Source organism: Marmota marmota, unplaced genomic scaffold, assembly GCF_001458135.2.
Source record: "Marmota marmota marmota unplaced genomic scaffold, marMar, whole genome shotgun sequence".
Lineage (NCBI taxonomy): Eukaryota > Metazoa > Chordata > Mammalia > Rodentia > Sciuridae > Marmota > Marmota marmota.
Genome location: NW_025999900.1, coordinates 39,009,560 through 39,031,194, shown reverse-complemented (window position 1 = coordinate 39,031,194; position 21,635 = coordinate 39,009,560). Strand labels below are relative to the sequence as shown.

Genomic DNA, 21,635 nt, shown 5'->3' with positions numbered 1-21,635 from the left:
AAACTGAGTTGAAAACTGGAAAACAGTACAGAAGTAAGAAACGGCAGACCCTCCCCTGCAGGATGATAAATTCAGAAAACAACACCTACTTCCCTAAGGAGCAAAGGAAGAAATTTATCTCAGGCTTTACAGGTACATTGAAAGCCACTTCCACACCCCTTTATAGAATAAATAAGTGAAGCTAAGTAAACAGAGGCAGAGGGAAAATGCACCTCAGCACTGACCCACAATTCCTGATCACAGGGACCAACACTTCTTGGCTTCCTCAAATGCTTTACTCAGAAGAATGTAGAAGAGCTAATATACAAGCTGGCCCTGAGACAATGCTTACTACCAGAGAAGAGAGATCACCGATAGCTAGAGTTTATTTTAACATGATCTGTATCCAAGAACAGAACTGCCATCCGCCTCAATAGATGTTCACACTGTTAAACAGCTGCCACGCTCTTTCACAGACTTATCTTAAATAAAAGGAACACAATGAAAATGTGGCCTGCAAAAATCACCTCTTGTTTCTTCTTCTAATAAAACATCAAGTTGATCTTTTCTGTGTTGGGAAAACATAATTATATTGAAATTTAGACCTTCTGCACTAATAAAATCAATACCCTGTCTCTAAATTCTCTCTTGCTTCACTGCCCCTTAAAACTTAGAGCAACCCATACTTGCTCCTCCCTGTCAAATCCTTTTTGTAGCTATGCCATCATGTTGCTAGCACAAAAAAAATAAACTAATATACCACTTTTTTGCACTTCAGCCCTGGTGGTAGCCAACACTTCCAAAAGTATCCAAACAAAGACCTTGTTGACACAAAAAAGAGTCCATGCCAACACTGGCTGCCTTGGTCCCTTCACCAAGAGACAGGTTTAAACACCATCAGACCACATATGGCAGAACATGCTGACAGATGTGGACTAGCAGAAAACAGATCTTTCCTCAGAACATCAGTTAGGACTTCAGTTTTGGTTTTTTTCCTGTGCTGCGGCTGGAACCCAGGGCCTCACAAATGCTAAGCACACACTCCACCACTGAGCTACACAAACAGAAACATTTACTGAGTTCTGTGTGTCAAGCTCTGCTGAAGGTCATGGGCCAAGGTCATGGGCATGTAACTGTGAATAAGGCAAAACCACTGGCCCTTAAGGAGCCTACATTCTCGTTGGGCAAGAATACTCAAGTCCAAATGTAATACTAGTGTGGGATTAGGGTTGAGGGAGTAGCCAACACCTTTGTGTCCCAGAGTAATACAATAAATGATTACATAATTAATCTCCCTCTTTGCAATCTACTCTTGTCTAAAGTTATCCAACAGCTTCTCATTACACTTAGCATAAAATCTTAAATGCTTGAGAGGGTCTAAAAACCCTTGTATGAGATAACCCAGCAAATCTTTCCAACTTTTAAGGCCTTGAAGCATGCATCCTGAATCAAATAAGGATATCAGGCAAAAATCTCCTATTTCTGTATAATTTGCTTTCATGTATGATTTTCTGAAAATGTACCCTATAAATCCTGACTCTAGCTTCTTGCTTTTTTGGTTTTTTTTTTCCATAAATCATCAGAGGCCCTGGCATTTAATTCCCAGAACTACCAAAAATCAATTAATCAACCATAATTAAGTATTATGAAATACTTAATACTATTTGAAAAATATGGTTATACTGCTTCCAGAGTACTTATTACAATTTATAGGTATATATTTACTTGCATCAATATTTCATGTCTCTTCCATTAAACCATAAACTCTAAGAAGATAAGTATAGTTTTCAATTTGGAGAAATCTAATGTCCGCAGAGCCTAGGATCATGCCTAACACATAGAAGGGGTTCAAGGGAAAAAGAAATGAACAAAAGATGATCACCATGAATGGGAACAATGGCAGTTTAAATTTCTGAGGACTGCACCCCAAGATAGCCCACATTTAGTTTTGCTTGAGTGTTCTGTAACAAAGGCTTCACAGCAAAAACAAAGCCAAAGCTAAGTTTTTTTGACTGCTAAAAATCAACTAGTGCTTTGCTCTCCTTTTCCAATGAGTTAAAAATTTATCAGTATGGTCGAGGGCTAGGCCAAGGAAGTGCAGGAATGATGCTGGCCTTATGAGTGTGGCACTATCTCCCTTTGGGATGTGATACGGCTCCAGGTACTCAGTTCCTGACCAGGACTTGGGGCAACAGTCAGTAGTACAGCCTCCAGTGATTCTGTGGTTCTCAAGAGTCAATAAACCAGCATACATTTAGGAGATTATGATTTTTAAGGGGATTAAGGCAGGATTAATGAGGATATTTTAGAGGCTGCCTATCACAGCCAGATTCTAAAAAACCTTATAAACCACGGTGATAGGTAACTCAGGAACTTTCAAAAGAGGCCTTTTGTTCTGAACCTTGTCTTATTTGGGTTTTGAAACTTACTGGTCATTTCTCAGGTTGCTGTGATTCAAGCCACAGTCAAAGTTGAAGAAATCCTTGAACAGGCAGACTACCTTTATGAAAGTGGAGGCAGAGGAAAACTTTAGCAGTTGCTAACCTAATATAAGGCAAGTGGAGATGCAGGGTTCCTGTGGCGGTTGGCATGGGCATCAGGTGACATAGCTTAGCAGGACTTCAGAAGAAGAGAAAAAGCTTCTTGTGTATGAAGCCCTAGAGCATGCAATCTGTATTAGTGATGTTGGAGATTACGAAGTCATCAAGATTAAAACTGCAAATGCCTACATTTCAAGGAACATTATGAGAAAGCAATTGAAATGAAACCTAAAGATGCTATCTCAATTTACCTGATAAGTATTTGGAGCTATGCATTTGCTGAAATTCCTTGGTATCAAAGAACTGCTAAAATGCTGTTTGTACCTCCTCCTAGTTCCATCTATGAGGAGGCCTTGGGCTACTTTCACAGGGAGAACAGGTGGATTCAAACTTCTGCAGCAAAAACTTGCTTCTTTTAGGAAAGACATACTTGAAGTTAAAAAACAAAAAGCTAGCTGCTTTCTGGTTAATGAAAGCCAAGACTATTCAGTACACATGGAGGAAGATAAACAAATGCAGACAGAAGCTGCTCAGTTGCTTACAGGTTTGTGAAAAAAAAATGAGACCTTTTCAGAGAAGAAAATGCATGACATAACCAGTAAACTTTGCCTTTTTATTTAATTATAAAGATAATATATTAATCATAACTTTATGGCTTTTTCTCAGGTCTTTCAACTTCTTGACCATTTTAACAGAATAAATACATTAAATTCTAGATGTCTTCACAAACAACAAGGTAAAGACATAATTGCCATATTGTCATAAGAGTGGTAGCAATAAATTTCCATGGCTTAGAAAGATTATTGTGAATCTTGGGACACCAACGATGCAAAATGATATGGGATTTCTAAATATTGGTCACATAACATCAGGATGAGAGTATATCAAGAAAAGAAAGTTTAATGGAAGCAGCAGCATATGGGTAATGGATTTTCAAATTGATTTGATTCAAAGCGGAGATCTTCCAGAGAAGTACAGTGAAAGTGAAGTGATGTTTAGGGCTCTTGGTGTAGTTAAGTGGCGTATCTTGAAGACAACCTGAATGGAAGAACTTTCATCAGGAAAGGACTGAAAATGGAGTGGCTTCCTTTTTTAAATATGTGGTCTTACAAGAAACTGAATTTGTCACTGAATAAAGTCCACATTTTAATCCCTAATGAGTTGAAAGGCATATAATATTTAAGGGTGAAATGGAAATTAAGATGTTTTAAATGGAGAAGACAATGCTACTTAAATGACAGTGGAGAGTTACCACTGAAAAAAACCTTAATTTTTGTAAAATGAGCTTCTTCAATGCCATTTATATAAATTTGAGACTGTGTGTACATGAATCACCCCCCCAAAAAAATTGAGAATTATAATGTAGTAAGTAAACTGTGCATATGTGTTGTTTACCTTGTAGGTTTTCAAACACAAAAAGTAGTGAATTCTGTATGCCCATCTGACATTAAACAACTGTTACTCATGTTTGTGTGTGTGTGTCTGAGTGTGTATGCACGTGCATGCAGACTGATTCATTATTTAAACACCCAGCCACCAAAAGAACTTTATAAAAATTTGAAAGATTATAAATTTTAACCACACTAATTTAAATAAGCAAATTTTTCATTATTAGAAATAGTTGCCATCATTCCTACTGAACTATTAATTAAAAATGTACTATACATGTACATATTAGATAGCTAATACTCAAGACCATCTTTTTAAGGAATTTTATTTATTTATTTTTTTAGTGCTGAAGATTAAACCCATGTCCTCGAGTTATGTAAGGCAAGTATTCTACCACTGAATCACATTTCCAATCCTTTCATGTATTTTGAGACAGAGTCTCACTAAGTTGCTCAGGCTGGCCTCAAACTTGTGGTCCTCCTGACTCAGCCTCATGAGCAGAGAGGATTACAGGAAGGTGCCACTATACCTAGTGAAAATTCTTTATTTATAGATTTAGCGATAAAATTATGATAAAATGACTATAACAAGTATTGTTTTGTTTAAATAAGTGTACAAAAAATTATAAATGCCTCCACAAATATTTCAAACAATGTTACTGTATGATATTTCTATGCTAGTTAGCACAGTGTGATAATCTTGGAGATGTCCCAATGATTACTTGTATAATACAAAAATATTCACAATAGCCTCCTGCAGGAAGCACATCAATTACTATACTAATGTGGACAATATATCCTTTCATAAACAAAATGCACAGAAGAATCCCATATTTTCTTTTTTGAAAAGATACTTGTTTTGATATTTTTAAAAAAAATTACAGAAACAGTGGGGTCACAAAATAGTATTTAATTCTGTATTGCTGAAAATACCAAAAGACATAATGTTAAACACTTACATTAGGAGGTATCAGTCTCAAAGAAACTTACATACAGGTGTTGGTGAAGACGATAATCATTAAAACTGCCAAGAAAAATAGAGTCCAGAAATAAAAAGAGGTTTTCCTACATACAAATGAATGCTTATTTTACATTTTAAATCATGAGAAAAAAAATAATGCCTTTCAGGTTTTTGATTTTTTAATGAAATCAAAGTAATTCGAGTATTTAAGTTTGCTATTTTGTTTCAATTTTCAACAAAATTTTAGGCAATGATTCAAATTTATCAGTACAAGCTGGCTATATGCTTGCTTTTCTGATTAAAAATTTAGCAATAAACTTCTCCCCAACCCCACCTTTGCCCTATCAACTTTCCTGTTGGCCACATTCTATACAAATCTTAAATGGGGCTTGAAAGAAAACTCTGTGTTTTGATAACTAATTATGCACTTGCATAAATGAACAACTTTAAGTTACATGATTTCATAAGATGAGTTCCAGCCCCAGGCAAGAGCTGCCGCTAATCTCATTTTCTCATCTTTGGGGTTAACATTTATAGTGTCCCCTGAGGGAAATTCCTGTCTCAACTAAATAAATGAAGAATCTATCAATGCAATGTTCTTATCACCTTAAAATTAGCCTGTCAAGATTACCTTCCCATGTTCTCTAACCTTTTATAGTTAAAATGGAAAATATCCAATAAAACTAGTATATACAAATCAGATTCTAGTCTATAATGAATAATTTCTCATCCTGTCACAAATTTACTGGGAATAATGAGTACTGATCGAAGAAACTAACATATGGCCCAAAGTCTGGGTCCCAGATTACAAGAACATTGGCTTCATCTAGCCTCAAGTGCACACTGCCTTTCAGAGTCTAAAATAGCCATGAGAATTATAAGAGTCTATCAGACCCCCAAGTCACAAACGCACCAGAGGTCAGTTTTCTAAAGGCAATGTCTATTTTTAAATAAATATAAGTTGGTTTCTAAATTTGATCTGTATTTAAATTATCATCTGTGAGGAATGTCTGGCTGGAGCAGTTTTAAGCTGCTTAAGGAAGGTCCAAACAAAGTTCATTTTATGTGCAACAGACAAAGCCTACTCTTAGCAACTAGCGTCTTCCACAAGTCAAGGAGCAGCAGCTGGGAAAAGAGTGGCATCCTGTAGCTAAGGGGCTCTGGAATTTACTTCTTCACATAAGTGATAAAAACAGGCCATTCTTCACTTTATGACGACTTAGGAAAACCAATTTCCAATCGCTCAGAACAACAGAATGAAGTAATAGAGCATATTTTCAATGGTGAACAGAGCATAGGGATACCACCCCTAAGAAGATGCCAATAGAAATCTATTTAAGCTTTCTCACAGTACACTTATCTTCAGAAAATACACGTTCACAGGGTTACATTTACCAAAATAGTCTTATTGACAATAAAGGAGGAGCTTTCTTTTGAACTTTGTATTCAGAAACAAGAAGATAAAAGAAAACCACAAAATTCCTATTATAGCATCTATTAAATAACTGTGGCATGGGCTGGGGATGTGGCTCAAGTGGTAGCGCACTCGCCTGGCATGTGCGGGACGCTGGGTTTGATCCTCAGCACCACATAAAAATAAAATAAAGATGTTGTGTCCACCAAAAACTTAAAAAAATATATTAAAAAATTGTTTGTATCTCTCTCTCTCTCAAAAATAAATAAATAAATAAATAAATAAATAAATAAATAAATAACTGTGGCATGAACTGGTGATAATTTTGTAAATTTTTACCATGCTCAATTTGGAGGAAGCCTCAAGTCACTGAGAACTTTCAAAGACTTTTTAAAAAAATTATCCTTCAAAGGTACTGCAGCGGCTCTGTACTGCTACCACTAAGGAATAAGTAGCTCCACTACTTCAGCAATGGTGTCCTATTGATTTTAATATCCACATTAGGAGAACCACCACCAAGACATAGGTGAAAAGCTAAAACAAATCACCTTTGGATAAAAATCTATAAATAGAAATACATAAATTATATACTTCCATAAGCCTAGATAACAGTAATTTAGTTAAACCCATTTAAGTAAACTATTAATAATCAGTAGTGAAGGCAAAAATAACAGGTGTATCCATGTGTTTATGCCACCAACAAAGCTTATTTCCTCTCATCAGCTTTCGATTCTGGCCAGTCCACTGGTCAAAGATAAACTAATACTATGTAGCAGAGGAGGCAGCAAATCCAAATATTTCACTTTCTAGATATCTGAAAGATCTGATTTTTAATTCCATCTTTTAAAATAAATCTGATTTTAAGAGTTGAAGAGATCATGAAAAGTGAAAGCACAGCATCTGAACCAAAGCCTTGATTCCATCCTGCCTCACTCACTCACCTACTCACAACACTGAGTGATCCATATGCTGCCCAATATGCAGACCCCTCCAGTGCCTACACAAACTCCAGTTCATCTACAGGAAGCAAGACACCTAACTGAAAAACTCCCTCTCACAGCTTGAACCACAAGACTATGATCTGGCCAATGAGAAACAAGCAGGTGTGTCTTGAGAAAGCAGCAGAAAGGTTGCTTAAAGGGAACTGACTATTCAGAATTTCATCCATTTTTCTCCTTTCTTCCACTTGTTGGAAACACTGATGCCCCAGTAGCCATCCTATAGTCAGCTTAAGGCTGCATGTCTGAAACTCAAGAGGCAAATATAAACAGTATTTCTTTAGTGTTGTCAAATCCAGGGAATTCATGGCCAAAGATCCTGGCACTGTGGGGGCTCTGATGCTGTTTCTGCCTAGTTGTTACTGTCAATAACCCAGTGTCTCAAATGCATAAATATAAACAAGTTTATAAAGACTCTGAAAGAACAGAGCTAAAGGAACATACTTAAACTTCAATAAAGAGAGCTGAATGTTTCAAGGGAAGCAACAAAGTTTAAGAACCAAACTCCCCTTCTCTGTTCAAACCCTCAATCCATCCCTTCAGCACATAAACACTGAGGACCAGGTGTACATGTGTATCTGCCTCTCCACCACCCTGGAAAAACTTAAAGACAAAGACTGCTCTTGTTTACTTCTGCAGCTCACGAACCCAGCACAAATCAGCTACTCAAGTGTTAAATGAAAAACTTGAAGTAAACGAAGCTCCTAAATTAAGAATCTTCCGATGACAGATAACTGTACAGGCTGGAAGTCTGCCATGGTACCTGCATGTAGTCCAGCTCACTCAGTGTAACAAAACACATGGAAACTGATGAGCCGAAGTGCCTCACTCTTTACCTCCAGGGCCTAAAGACCTCACTGCCTCATCAAGGACTGGGTAAGGTGGAAGCAGATTCTAGAGAGCTCTAGTCTTCTTTTCTCCTCTTTCTACTCACCCCTGCAGAGATGCCAAGAAGAGCTCTGCTACACAGAGAAAAGCAATTACAATGCAACGTGAAGATGGCATATAAATGCATGCTTCCTCTGTAGGGGCAGGCACAGCTGCAGTGCCCGGTATGGACCATCTCATTACCTCATTTACTCTACACCATCACTGCTGAGCTTCCTTTCTGACATGCAGTAAGCAGTGTAATAAGAATTGTAATGCAAAAAAAAAAAAGTACCTGTATAAAGGCATGAATTGGCGTGAACATACTCTAAATACAAAGATATGAAAAATTGTACTCTATATGTGTAATAAGAATTGTAATGCATTCTACTGTCATGTATTTAAAAAAATAAAATCAATAAAACTAAAAAAAAAAAAAATACAGAGGCAGAGAACACTCAGCAAGGACATACCACGCCACTAGGCCAGGCAGGAGGCAGGGAGCAGGGAGGCAAGAGCACCTGCACAATGAGAAAGGCTGAGCAGAGGAGACAGAACCTGAATGGGCAACATCATTCTTCCAGGGTGGAGGGGACAGGCAGAACTCACCAGGCCCCTGGCACTGGATCAGTGGGCACAGCTGCCCAGGGCACATCTGAACATGTGAGTGGTGGAGCGTTCAAGAGCTCTGTCTGAAGGATGGGCTGTATGAGAAGGACAGACCTGGTGGTTTCTCATAAATTCTCCCACAAGCTGTACCTCTGGGAGATGCATGAAAGGATTTCTTAATCTGGAGCACACAGTAATTATATAACACATAGTATTTTAAACCCAGATCATTAATACTGACCATTTATTAGAAAGTATGAATACTGATCATTTATTATAAAGTATTAAAAGTACATTAATAATTTTACAAAAGCATAGAAATGAACTGAACAAAAAACACTGCTGAAATACTTCTTTAAAATATCCCTAAATAACATACTTCCCTCTAAATTTTGGAAAGATGGTTAGGCAGATTCATGACTTACAAAATAAATTTTCTATGTGATGGCAGAGAGTCAACTTTTCAAATTTGATTTCCACTCTTCTTTAGTAATAGAAATAAGATTTTATTTAGGCTGGCAATGTGCCCAATGAAACACCACACTTGAGCCTCCCTTGAAAACAGCATTGACCAAGGAGTTTCAAGTGGAAGTCAATGGGTGGAGATCCCACAAAGTCCCTTTCACCCCTTTCCTTCCCCTCCTATTGCAGACATCTTGTCTGTAGCTCCAATAGTGTCCTGTAGTTTGGAGAACACAGAACTCACACCAGGGATGTGAACGTGAGAGGGTGCCTGAGTCCTTTCTTGAAGACTCTAGAACCACCACCCAATAGGCAGTTAATATGAGAAAATCAAGCCCTGTATAATCAGATACCTGTTTCTGATAGGCAAACACAAACTTAACTGTAGATAATAGAGCATATTAAAGTACACAGGGTAAGATATGGCAAATAGCAGCATCAAATACATTAATGGTATGAAAATATATTTCATGATTCACTATCTTTTTCTAAGCAACACATCATTTTATGATTATTAAACATCCTTTATAATGAATATAAATGTTTTCCAATGTTTTCTGTGGGCACAACAGATATCTAGTTCTTGAAACATCTACTCTGCACACTAAACTAGGGAGAATGAGAGGCTAGGCAGAAAGAAACCTGGGAAGTTGGCATACAGACAGTATGTAGAAGGTACTGGAAAACTAAACAACATCAACACAATGAACACACGCTCTTTACAGAAAGCTTTGTGTTGTACAAGCCAGGTGAACTATAGGTAACAGTCAATTTGGGGGATCATAATCTACACTAGTCTCTGGTTGCCCCTGCCTACCATCACAGAATCACACAAATTTAAATGTAATGTACTTGATACCCCTTTATTTTTAAAAGGAATAGTTGCTTTGTAGCAACTCTCAACTGATACAGATTTTTACTTGGTTTTCGTGGGAATGTTATTGTATTCCTTCCTCTACCTCTTAACCACAAAACAGTCATGCACACCATGAACATAATAATTTCCCAGGGTTGGGATGCGTTGGGGAGGAGAACGCCATCTCTGAGCAGGATCAGTCACTTACTGCAGGAAAGCAAAGTCAGGATCACCTTCTCTGCTTTAATTTAACTCATTGTACAGGTTTTGTTTAAAGCTAGAAACAAAATCCGAATATAGATGCTTAAAAAATAATTCTACTTCCATTTTTTATCTCTGTTCACTTTTTTAAAAGCAATGATTCCTTTCTATTTCAAATATTGTTGGCTGAACTAACAACAAGCCTACCATCAAGTCACTATCACCTAACAACCATGGAAGTCCTACTGTGTAGTAAACATTACATGAACATCAGTTTTCTTTATAGAAAGTGATAAACTGAAATGTACATAATGCCCAAATTCAAGCCTGGATTTCCATCCTGGTTATAACAATTACCAATTGTAGGTGAAACTTTGGGCAGACTAATTTGCTGCTCTCTGGCCTTAGTTCCCAAAACTATGAATGAAAGTAATGCTATTGTTCCCCTTCTAGCATTATTGAAAAGAAAAAAAAAAATCAGTGCTAATGTACATAAAGACCCTAGCAAAATGTTTGACACAAAATAGGTATTTTGTAGCTATTAATATGATGATAATTACCAAAAATTTTTAAAACATTTAAGTAACTAGAACACTTATTTGACAATCAAAAATGAAGTAAAAGAGAAAGTTAAAAGCATCATAAAGAGAGACAGGGTGGGAGTTGAGCAAACTGTAAATAAGAGTACTTTCAGTTCATACCTGAGATACCTGGCCATTTCATCACCCATTCAACCTTTCCTTAAGACACAACAGAGACAATACCTTCTATGTGTCGGTTTCTAAGGCTTGAGGAACACAGAAAATGAAGACATGGTCTTCTGCTCCCTAAGTAGATAAATTTAGCACATACTAGGCAAAAGACAGGTAATCACCACACAGAGTGCTATGGAATGCAGAGGTGGGGCATATAGCCCAATCCATGGTGTGAGAGGGAAGGAACCCCTAGAGTACAATCTTAGAGAATAAGAAGGTAGTGAGGCAGGCAGTGAAAGGGAACAGTACAAGAACCCCGAGATAAGAGTGCAGTGTATTCGAAACACCAAGTTCAAAGCAGGGAACAGTAGATGATATGGATGCCCAGAATGGCAAGCTTTCCATTACAGGGGTTGAAGGCCACATGGATAAGACTGGACTTTCTTCCACAGGCTGTGAGGATCCCTGAAGACATTTTAAGGAGGAGGGTGACATGAATAGACATCCCTTTTATATAAATGCCCTGATGGTGATGTAGTAAAAGAACTGGGTATTAAGGTGGTACGGAATGGTAAACCAGTAGCCCAGGAAAGCAAAAATAAGGGTATGGAAATAGAATTCACATTTTAAACTCCCTTTAGCTACTACAAGATTTTCAAAGGAATTAAAATTAAGCTAGGTCTTCTTGAGTTCCATGTAGGTTTTGGACATATGCAATTTCCCAATAATTATCAATGGTTTCAGAAGAAGTCATTGGTTTGACTTTAAATTCTCACAGTGCCTGATTCAACATTATACACAACATTGTGAATGAATAGTGAATTGGGAGATACTTTCACAAAAAACAACATGCAATTTTACCCTAAAATCCCACAGAGCACATTCCCTACTACCAACTTCACACCCAAATTCTTCAACTGTTATTCATATGAAGAAAAACTGAACCCCAAATACTTCCCACTTGTTTGTGTGATGAGTATAAACTACCATCTAAAACAAGTATTTAGATTTAGGTAAAAAATAAAATTCTTAATAGCCCTCAAATTACAAACACTTTTAAGACTTTTCCTCCCAAAGACTTCCATATGTCCTTGGCCTACAATTTTAAAGTCACTTAGCAAAAAGACAGCAAAACAGCTCTGTGGGATCATAAAAGGATCTTATCTGTGCTTGGCTGACAGCTGAAATGTTCTCAAAGGGAAGAATACCACACAAGTTGTTTGGATGACTCTTACTTGGCTGCTACCTACATATTCACCAAGAAAAATGTGTATAAACATCAACATGCAGGCACAAATATCCATCTGCACAGGATGTTAGTACTACTCCTCAATTCCTGAAGGGTCCTATTCTCTTTTAGAAGTATAAAATCTGCTTTAAGCAGGAGAAAAGATGGAGAAGCAGCAGCCATCTCTTTTGAACCCAAACAAGAAACCCTCTCTCCATAAGATCATTTGGGAAGTTTAAGAGGTTAAATGCACTTCTAAATGAACTCTAAATCATTGCTATGAAAAAACATAGCACATTTTTCTCTTCTGAACCCAATCTATTTAAGTCTTCCTTTGGATTCAGTCTTCTGTCACTGGGTTGAGGCTCATCTTGGCCTCAATGCTATTGAAGGAGATGCTCTTGGGGAAAGCATGACAAGAAAAGGCAGTTACTAATGTCAAGTTGATGTAGGTGTAGGGACATTGGCAAGAGAAGTGTTCTGATGCTGTAACAATTCCTGAACTCACACCAATCCCATTCTTTCTTTGGTTTAAAGTGGGTAATCACTAAATCCAGACTGGAATTTTGCAGGTTCTACATACCTGGTCAAAATATCCTTTGATTTGATTTAAAAAAAAAAAAGTGCAGAGTTAATTATTAGAATTTAATTTGTCTGCCCAATTCCTTCTCTCCAAAATTTTACCCCATTCAAGTTCTTTGTTTGTTTGTTTTCTGGCAGTGTTCGGGATCAAACCCAGGGCCTCGCACATGCCAGGCAAGCTCTCTACCACTGAGCTATATCCTCAGCCCTCAACTGGGAGGGTCTTATGACTAAATAGTTAAGAGCAAGTTTTCTAACTCCAAGCACTAAACGCTTTTGTGCCTTTTACTCTCCTGTATACCAGGCCAGACTCACAGGTTCTCATGAGGGCGTCACCAGGCAACCTATTAAAGGCACTCAGCATAGAGAGTGGCACAGTGCTCTATCAATGTTCTCAACTGTTATTAGCTGAATTAAGAAAAGCACAGCCAACACCAGAAAAACTAACTAATTACCACTATGACAAATCTATACGGGGCACCACAGGATTTTCGGTTTCCATCTTTATACTTTACTATCATTTTCTGTCATTTAAATGCCAAGTAAGTTATTCTTAATTACCTTATGCTTCCTAATTTTCTATTCCTATATCCTTCTGTGACTCCATTAACATGGCCTCCTAGGGTGAAGTGAATTTCAAGGGATTTATGATCACCTATACTTGGTTCCCCTTCACTAAATTTTTAATGGTTTTCTACTGATAAACAGTAACCTAAAATAAATTAATTTCTAGACCATGTTGTTGTTGCCATTAGAAATTTACTGAACTATATTTGTTTTTCACCAGCTGTCTGGATAATTATATTTAGTTCACTTTTTAAAAGTCAGTAGAAAATGAATATGTTCATCATTAGCCTCTCTTTTTTTGGATTTCCCTATGTTCTCTAATTCCCCTTAAAGCTTACACAAGGTGTTCAGAGTGAAGACAAATCCACTCACATCTCAGAGGCAACTCAATAATTAGATACCAAGGGCTTAAAATCAGACAATTCTAAATGTTACAAGCAACAAGAACCATAACATAAAAAACAGTAAATGACTAAAGACATTCCACATCTAAAATCAAATACTACTAAATGCAAATTTCCATATGGCTGCAAAATGTTTACCTTAAATTGTCCCTTTATGGGGGACAGGGAAGAAAAGAGCTTATTGTCATTTTAACACAGAAATTCTACAAGGATTCCTCTACTTTGTGCATATATTTTATACAATGCAAAGCAACTCAGCCAAGGCAATATTACTACTTTTTTTAAGAGTCTAAGAGAAACAATTGTCCACAGAATATCTAAGGATTTAGGCAACTTGCCCAAAACACTACTCTGAATTTTCTGTTTAAAATAGTAGAGAACTGGGCTGGGGATGTGGCTCAGTGGTAGAGTGCTCGCCTAGCACGTGCAAGACCCTGGGTTCGATCCTCAGCACCACATAAATAAAAATGAATGTATTGTGTGCATCTACAACTAAAAAATAAAGTATTAAAAAAAAAACAGAAGAGAACTGGTTCCAGAGTAGGACGAAGGAAGAATAGACCATACAGTCTCTCCCCAGAATGCAGCCATAATACCCTGACAGAGTTCATGAAATAGCTGTCTGAGGGTTCTGCAAAGTAGGGGCAACAGGCTGATTACAGAAGGAGACTGAAACTCAAAGCGCCACTGCACAGGCAAACCATTTTTCCATTGTCTCCTGTACAATCCTGCAGCCTAATCTAAGGAAGCCCAACACCTGGAAGTGAGGACAAGGGAGCAAAACTTTGTGTAGAGCTTGAGGAGTTGGAAAGAAGATTCCTCAACTGGGACAGAGCAGTTCCCGAATTTTTCTTTTTCTCCAATCTATTATTTCCCAACAAAGGCAATGTTAAAGTGGTGGAAGGCAGCAAGAACCATGTCATGGAGAAATTCCAAAGAAAAGGAACCTTTCTCTTTGATCAGAGAGGCATTATGATTCCAAAACACAGGAGCAAACATTGTTGATTTTCTCCTCTGTCTTCCTGCCTCTTGGCCCAGAATAGCAGCAGTCAAAGGAAATGCACTGGCCCATTTAAAAGTCTCATCTTAAAGCCCCATCTTTGTGGCTAGAGAACTATCGAGGGGAACCCCAGAGAAACAGCAAGTACTGAAGAAATCAAATCAACCCACAAAAATATAGTCAACTGACTTTTGGGAAAATTGCAAAGGTAATTCAATGAAGAAAAATCATCTTTATAAGTGGTGATAGAACANAAAAAAAAAAAAAAAAAAAAAAAAAAAACCACAATGCATCTACCACATAATTCAGGGATTCCCTTCATAGGTAATTATCCAAGAGAAAGGAAATCATACCTCCACATAAAGACTTGTACACAAGCTTTCATGCTAAGTGTATTTCTAATTCTCAAAAATTAGGGCAACCCACAAGTCCTTAAATGGGACAATGGATAAATATGCTGTTCATACAATGGGATCTACTCGGCAATTAAGAGGAACCAACTATCTAACACATAGCAAATTAAATGAATCTCAAAGGCATTATACTGAGTGAAAGAAATCAGCTTCTGAAGATGCTCCACTCTGGGCTTTCACAGAAATGACATCCTCCCAAAGAGAAAACCACAGGGATGGAGAACAGATCAATGGTTGCTCAAAGGGAGAAAGGAGGAGGTATAACAACAGGCAATTTTTGAAAGATGGAGCAGTCCTGGGGGTAGTTACCAATCCATACATGTAACATTGAACTATACACCAAAAAAGCCAATTTTGCTTTAATTTTATAAACTAACAACATGAAATATTTCAAATTTATAATAACTTTTGTATAATTAACTTAGATAAACATTGTACTGAATATTGCTGCAGAAATGGATTTTAAAGATAATCAAATACAGTATTAAGAATTGTTTAAAACAAGTTAATTTATAAAATATTTTACAAGATACCACTGAATCATTCCTTTACAAAGTTAACTGCTCAAAGATGATTGTTTAATAGCAAGAATGCCAACGCTCAACAGCATTCAACAGCTCTGGTTAGAAATGCTGATGTCACCCAGCAGATGAAGCATCAGGAAAACAGATGCATAAGCTCAGAGTCATCCAAAGTCGGCCCAGTACAAGCCCCATCTCCATCCCAAGGGCTGTCCACACCTCCTCCAGTTCCTCAACAGGAAGCACCCCGTACACATTTGTTTTAAAATTTGAAAATTATGTATACAAAAGGAAAGGGGCCAGGAAAGCACTCTACTGGGACTGCCTGCACTTTGTCATCACACCACCACAACTGCAGTGCTCTCACAATGTGCCAGAAACTGGCCCCACTCTCTAAACCCTGGTTAGAACTGACATTTCCTTGACCTTGTGAGCAAAGGGGAGGAACAGCTCTCAGCTGCACTGTTAGACCAAAATGATCCCACCCAGGTTCAAATCACAGAATTGTTTTCTAAGACACATGGCTGCACTCTCTATGTCAAAATACTGATAGTCTCTCTTACAGCATTTTTTTTTTATTTTTCAAAGAAAAACAATAACAACTACTAAAAGGGAAAGACGGACACGGCCCTCATCCCACTTTCACTAATTTGACTTCTCCTTTTTCAAGAATATCCCACATGCTTAGCACTGCCCATTCAACTGCAGAAAATAGTCACAAATGTGTTACTTTGAAAATGACTTTTTTAAAATAAAAGTTTTATTTTAACAGAGCAGTTAGAGATAATTTTTTTAAAGTTTTTTCCCTAGTTTTCAAAGATTCCCAATACTGAAATATTGAGCTACATGAAGAATTCTGCTTATATTCCTGACATATTTATATTATATATATATATATGTGTGTGTGTGTATATGAACATATATACACATACACACATAATATACATATATAAAATATATATTAAGTTAAATGTAGTTAAATGGAATAAGTCAGTATATATAATATATATAATGTATAAATATATATACATACACACATACATATACACAACATATATATAATGACTATGATTATCATGCTCATTTTTTAAAATGTATTTTTTGTTTTTTTAATATTTATTTTTTTGTAGCTGTACACAATAACTTTTACTTATTTTTATGTGGTGCTGAGGATCGAACCCAGTACTTCACACGTGCAAGGCAAGCGCTCTACCACTGAGCTACAACTCCAGCCCCCTATCATGCTTATTTTTAATACTATTATGGAAATTCTACTTTGTGAGGACATCATCTAATTTCTCACCATTACCACCAAAAATGGGAGTGGAGAAATAAAATACACTAAGCTTTCAGGTAACAACGTTCTCACCAATTAGTACAAACATAATTTTGTCATGCCTGTAAGAAGGGGCTGGTATCTTTGGATGGGAAAGACTGCTTCTTGGTGCATTTAATTTGCTAGAGAACAAGGCACAAGGACAGGTGAGCCTTTAACAAGCTTGCTTGGATGACAGAGTCCAACCACAAAGCATAAACTATGCCATTCTTTAGAGTGGTACTTCTTAGGATCCTATTAGACATATATTTAAAATAACAACCTGGCTGGCATTCATGCACAGGTCATGCTGTATGGTGCTAGGAGTCTAAAGGGAAAGAAGATGTCAAGTGATGCCATTTCTGAGAGTTTTTCCTCTCAACCTAACATGCTCTTGCTTCTATTCGTCTTAGTGGCCAGAAAAGGCACTCTACATTCGAGATAAAAGAATACACACAGAGCCACACTCATGCACACAATTTTCCTCAGAAAACTCATTCATTATACATAACTTAGAACCTGAAATGTAAGGGTTTTGTTGTTTTTGTTCTTCTTCCAGGTTGAAATACATCAGCAATGCCTACTGGCAAAAATGCAAGTTAGAAAATGAGGACTCAAATGTAAGTATAAAGCCAAGTGAAGAAAGAAAAAGTTGGATGCCATTATGTGAAGGCTGCTAATGCCAAGGGAAGAGACTCAAGTGGCACCCGGTTACTGATAATGAGGAATGATCAGCAGCTGGAGCATGGCAGAAAGCACCTCCTGAAGAGTCAAAGGGTTGGACTTAGTGACTTCACGGATCCCCCAACACTCCTAAACAATTCTCTTTCTACAATTCTAATGCAGGACTAAGACTCTTTTTTAGTGAGCGCCTATAAGGTTTTGTGTTCTTCACCACCCTTGCATGGTGCCTGGACCTAAGAGATAATGAATGATTGATGAGTGGAATGAACAAAAATATAAATAAAAATATAAAAAGAAAATGAACTACAGGAAAGGAAGGTGACTTCCATTAAGGGTTATCAAATAAGTGCCCTTGACCACCGGCATAATCTCCTCCACTTTGGAGGACTTTTGTAACTACATGGTAATTTCACAAAGAGAACTGAATTTTCTTAGGCAAAGTTTACTTTCCAGTGAACTTCATGGTAGATCATAGCTTGCCATGGGAGAAGTCTCAGCTCTGTCAAATTTTTACAGTTCATTTGTGTTTGCATTATCAACATTACCTTCAACCTATGTTCCTCTGCAAGAATCTTTTTTTTTTATTTGTTCTAATTAGTTATACATGATAGTAGAATGTATCTGCAGGAATCTTTTAAAGCAAGTGTCCAGTGCTGCTTTAATTAAAATCAGTTAACACAATTTATAAGTACAAGGAGCATGGATGGGTAGCTATGTGAGCAGCATGCCACAACAGGCTGAAAGGAAATGTGGGACCATCTGCACTGTGGAGACCCACATAACTCCCAAGGTAACAGTGTTCCAAATGGGGAGTGTGACTTTTTTTTTTATGACAGCGGAATGAATTACAATTCTTATTACACATATAGAGCACAATTTTTCATATCTCTGGTTGTATACAAAGTATATTCACACCAATTTGTGTCTTCATACACAGAGGCATGTGACTTATGACAGAGGTCCCAAGCAATCCCTGCTTCAGTTCCAATATTAAATGTAGACAGTCCCTGACTTACTTAATAAGAGTTGAACTTATGATTTTTTCAATTTACAATGGTGCAAAAGTGATTAAAATTCAGTAGAAACTGTACTTTCAGTGTTGATCTTTTCCCAAGCTAGTGGTAAACGGTACAATATTCCTGTCATTTGGGGCAGTGGCAGTCAGTCACATAAACAACTGTTACTCTGCTGTGTCATGGAAGTATCATGTTTATTCAGGAAATTGGGTGTATTAAGTACATTTCTGACTTAAGACATTTTCAACTTATTATGAGTTTATCAGGATGCAACTCCATTGTAAGTTGAGGAGCGCCAGTGCTAGCAAATTTTTACTTATTTCTCAGAACAGCTTACTGACATTTCTAATAATTTCTTCCTATATTCTGCTAAATGCACTCATTTTGGAAAACATAGCTCTAAGTTACTTCTGATAGCATTTCTGATCTCAAGTTACTTTTTTCTCCCTTCTCTTTGGCCAATTTATTCACACCATCAAAGAACCCTTGTATAAGACAGCAAGCCCACTGAAACATTCCTGGTTCCAGGACAGACTTGTACTCTTTCAGTTTAGTCCCCTATCTTCTTCTATCTATAAGCAGCATCTCAGCTTCCAGTAGCTTCTTTCCATACCTAACTTACTAGATCAGAAAAGCACTGTCAGGAGCAGAAAGATCAATAATTTTAGAATCAGAAAATCTGTGTTCAAATTTTGCCATTCTCAGTTGTGTGACTTGGGGTAGAACAACAACTTTGATACTATTTCTAAAATAAGAAAATTCTATTGCATTCAACCACTGTGGGAAACAGTATGGAGATTCCTCAAAAAACTAGAAATGGGACCACCATGACTCAGCTATCCCACTCCTCAATATATATCCAAAAGATCTAAAATCAGCATACTATAGGGACGCAGCCACATCAATGTTTATAATAACACAATTCACAACAGCCATGCTGTAGAACCATCCTATGTGCCTGTCAACAGATGAATGGACAGAGTGTGGTATACACACAATGGAATGTTACTCAGTCATAAAGAAACATGGAAGTATGGCATATGCTAGTAATTGATGGAACTAGAGAGCATCACACACTAAGTGAAATAAGCCAGACCCAAAAAGTCACAACAAATGTTTTCTTTCATATGCAGAAACTAAAGTAAAATAAGAAAACAAAAGTGGGATGGGGTAGGCAGTCAGGGTCCATCAAAATAGATAGGATCAGTAAAGCAGAGGAAGGTGACGGAAGAGGAGTGAGGAGGGATGGAAAAGGAGGAAAAGTGGAATGAATCTGACCAAACTTTACTACGTACCTACATGAACATACCACAGTGAATTTCACCTTGATGTATAGCCATAATACAATAATTTTTTAAAAAGCTATAAATAAATAAAAGAAAGACTAAAAAAGAGAGAGAGAGAGAACAAGAAAGAGGAGAAGGAGAGAGAAAGAAAAAGTACTGGGGAGTGAATTGGAATAAATTTTATTCCTTGCTTGTGTAATTATGACAAAATGAACCCCAATATTATGTATAACTAAAATGAACTAATCAAAAATAAAGAATTACATTTTGTTGCACTCTGATGATTATTATAAAGATTAATAATCATCATAAATGATCAATAGATTTAAGACTAAGTGTAATTTATTTCTATACTTATAAATGTTAATATGAATCATATAAGCACTCTTATTACACAGATGAAAAGTAATTTTATTTATACATTTAATTTCAAATAATTAATAATAGTTATAAAAGCTCAAAGTAATTTGCACTGTTTTTATTCATGTTTTCTTAGTAAAAATCATTTGATACAGTACTAACCCTGAACAGTAACCAAATTCAAAAGCCTCTTCTTAAAATTTTCAGTCATTCATTAATGTAATAAAGATATGATAAACTAGAAAAACAACAACTGACGTGGAAAATTGGAACATTTGAAATAAGTATAAAAATATAAATTTGAAGCCATCTGTAATCTTCCCATCCGGAGATAAACCCCACTGATATTGCTGCACAGTTCATATAGTAAAAACTCACTTAAAGTAATAGGATATTAATCCAGTTGTTAATGAAAAAGGCTTCTTTAAGCAGAAAACCACAAACATTGATACATAAATATCTAAAGACTTTTCATTTGAAGTAAACATGTTGTAGATTTATTTACAAGTTTTCTAATATAAGGTCAAGGCCTTTTCTAAGAATAACTGGTCTTCAGACTGACAGGCTAGTCATTCTTACACAAACCACACCCCAAAATGCGTCATCATAACTTCTAATTTCCCTTTTTTGCTGGTGTGGCACAGACTCAGAGATTCTCAAGAGGCATACTGGGAATCCTTATAGAAGTTTATTTCCCCCAATCTTACAGCTAGCATACATAACTTAGTGGCATTTTTGTGTGTGTGTGTNCTTAGCAAATTTTTGAAGAAAAATACTTATATTTAATCTGATTACATAAAATTTTAATTATACAAGCACAGTAACAAGAGCTACTAGCAAAAACAGGCTCTGTGACCCTTGATCAACATTTATCCCAACCAGCTGACCCTGAAGGATGCAGGCAGCTAGAGCTTGGCTACCTTGCCCTAAGCCTGGAAGATATGGGGACATCAGTGTGCTTCACAGGAGGAAGTCACTGATGAGCTTCCATCTCTGGGCACCTCAAATTATCATTTTAAAAGGTATTTCTCAACCCTTACATGTATATGTAGGTACAGTATAAACTTAAACACAGATGGTCCTTGAACTTAAAGGAAGAGCAAGACACATATTACTGTCGAACACAGACTGATGAATGGAGCGCCAGCAACCACCAACCAAGATCTCTCACCTACTCTCCTGCTTCGTCCAACCTCCTCACGTCAGACTTTAGGTTTGGTCTCCAGCCTCACTCTCTTGTCTATCTAAATTCAATCATCAACTTAAAATACTATCCATATAATGAAGAC

General features: G+C 36.9%; 1 protein-coding gene and 1 pseudogene across 13 annotated transcripts in view; one reads left to right on the top strand and one right to left on the bottom strand.

Moving 5' to 3' along the window:
* Sipa1l1 (signal induced proliferation associated 1 like 1) overlaps nucleotides 1-21,635 on the bottom strand; it is a 358,428-nt gene that overhangs the window by 205,163 nt on the left and 131,630 nt on the right. The window lies entirely within an intron of this gene.
* On the top strand, nucleotides 2,328-3,071 carry LOC107144446 (annotated as a pseudogene).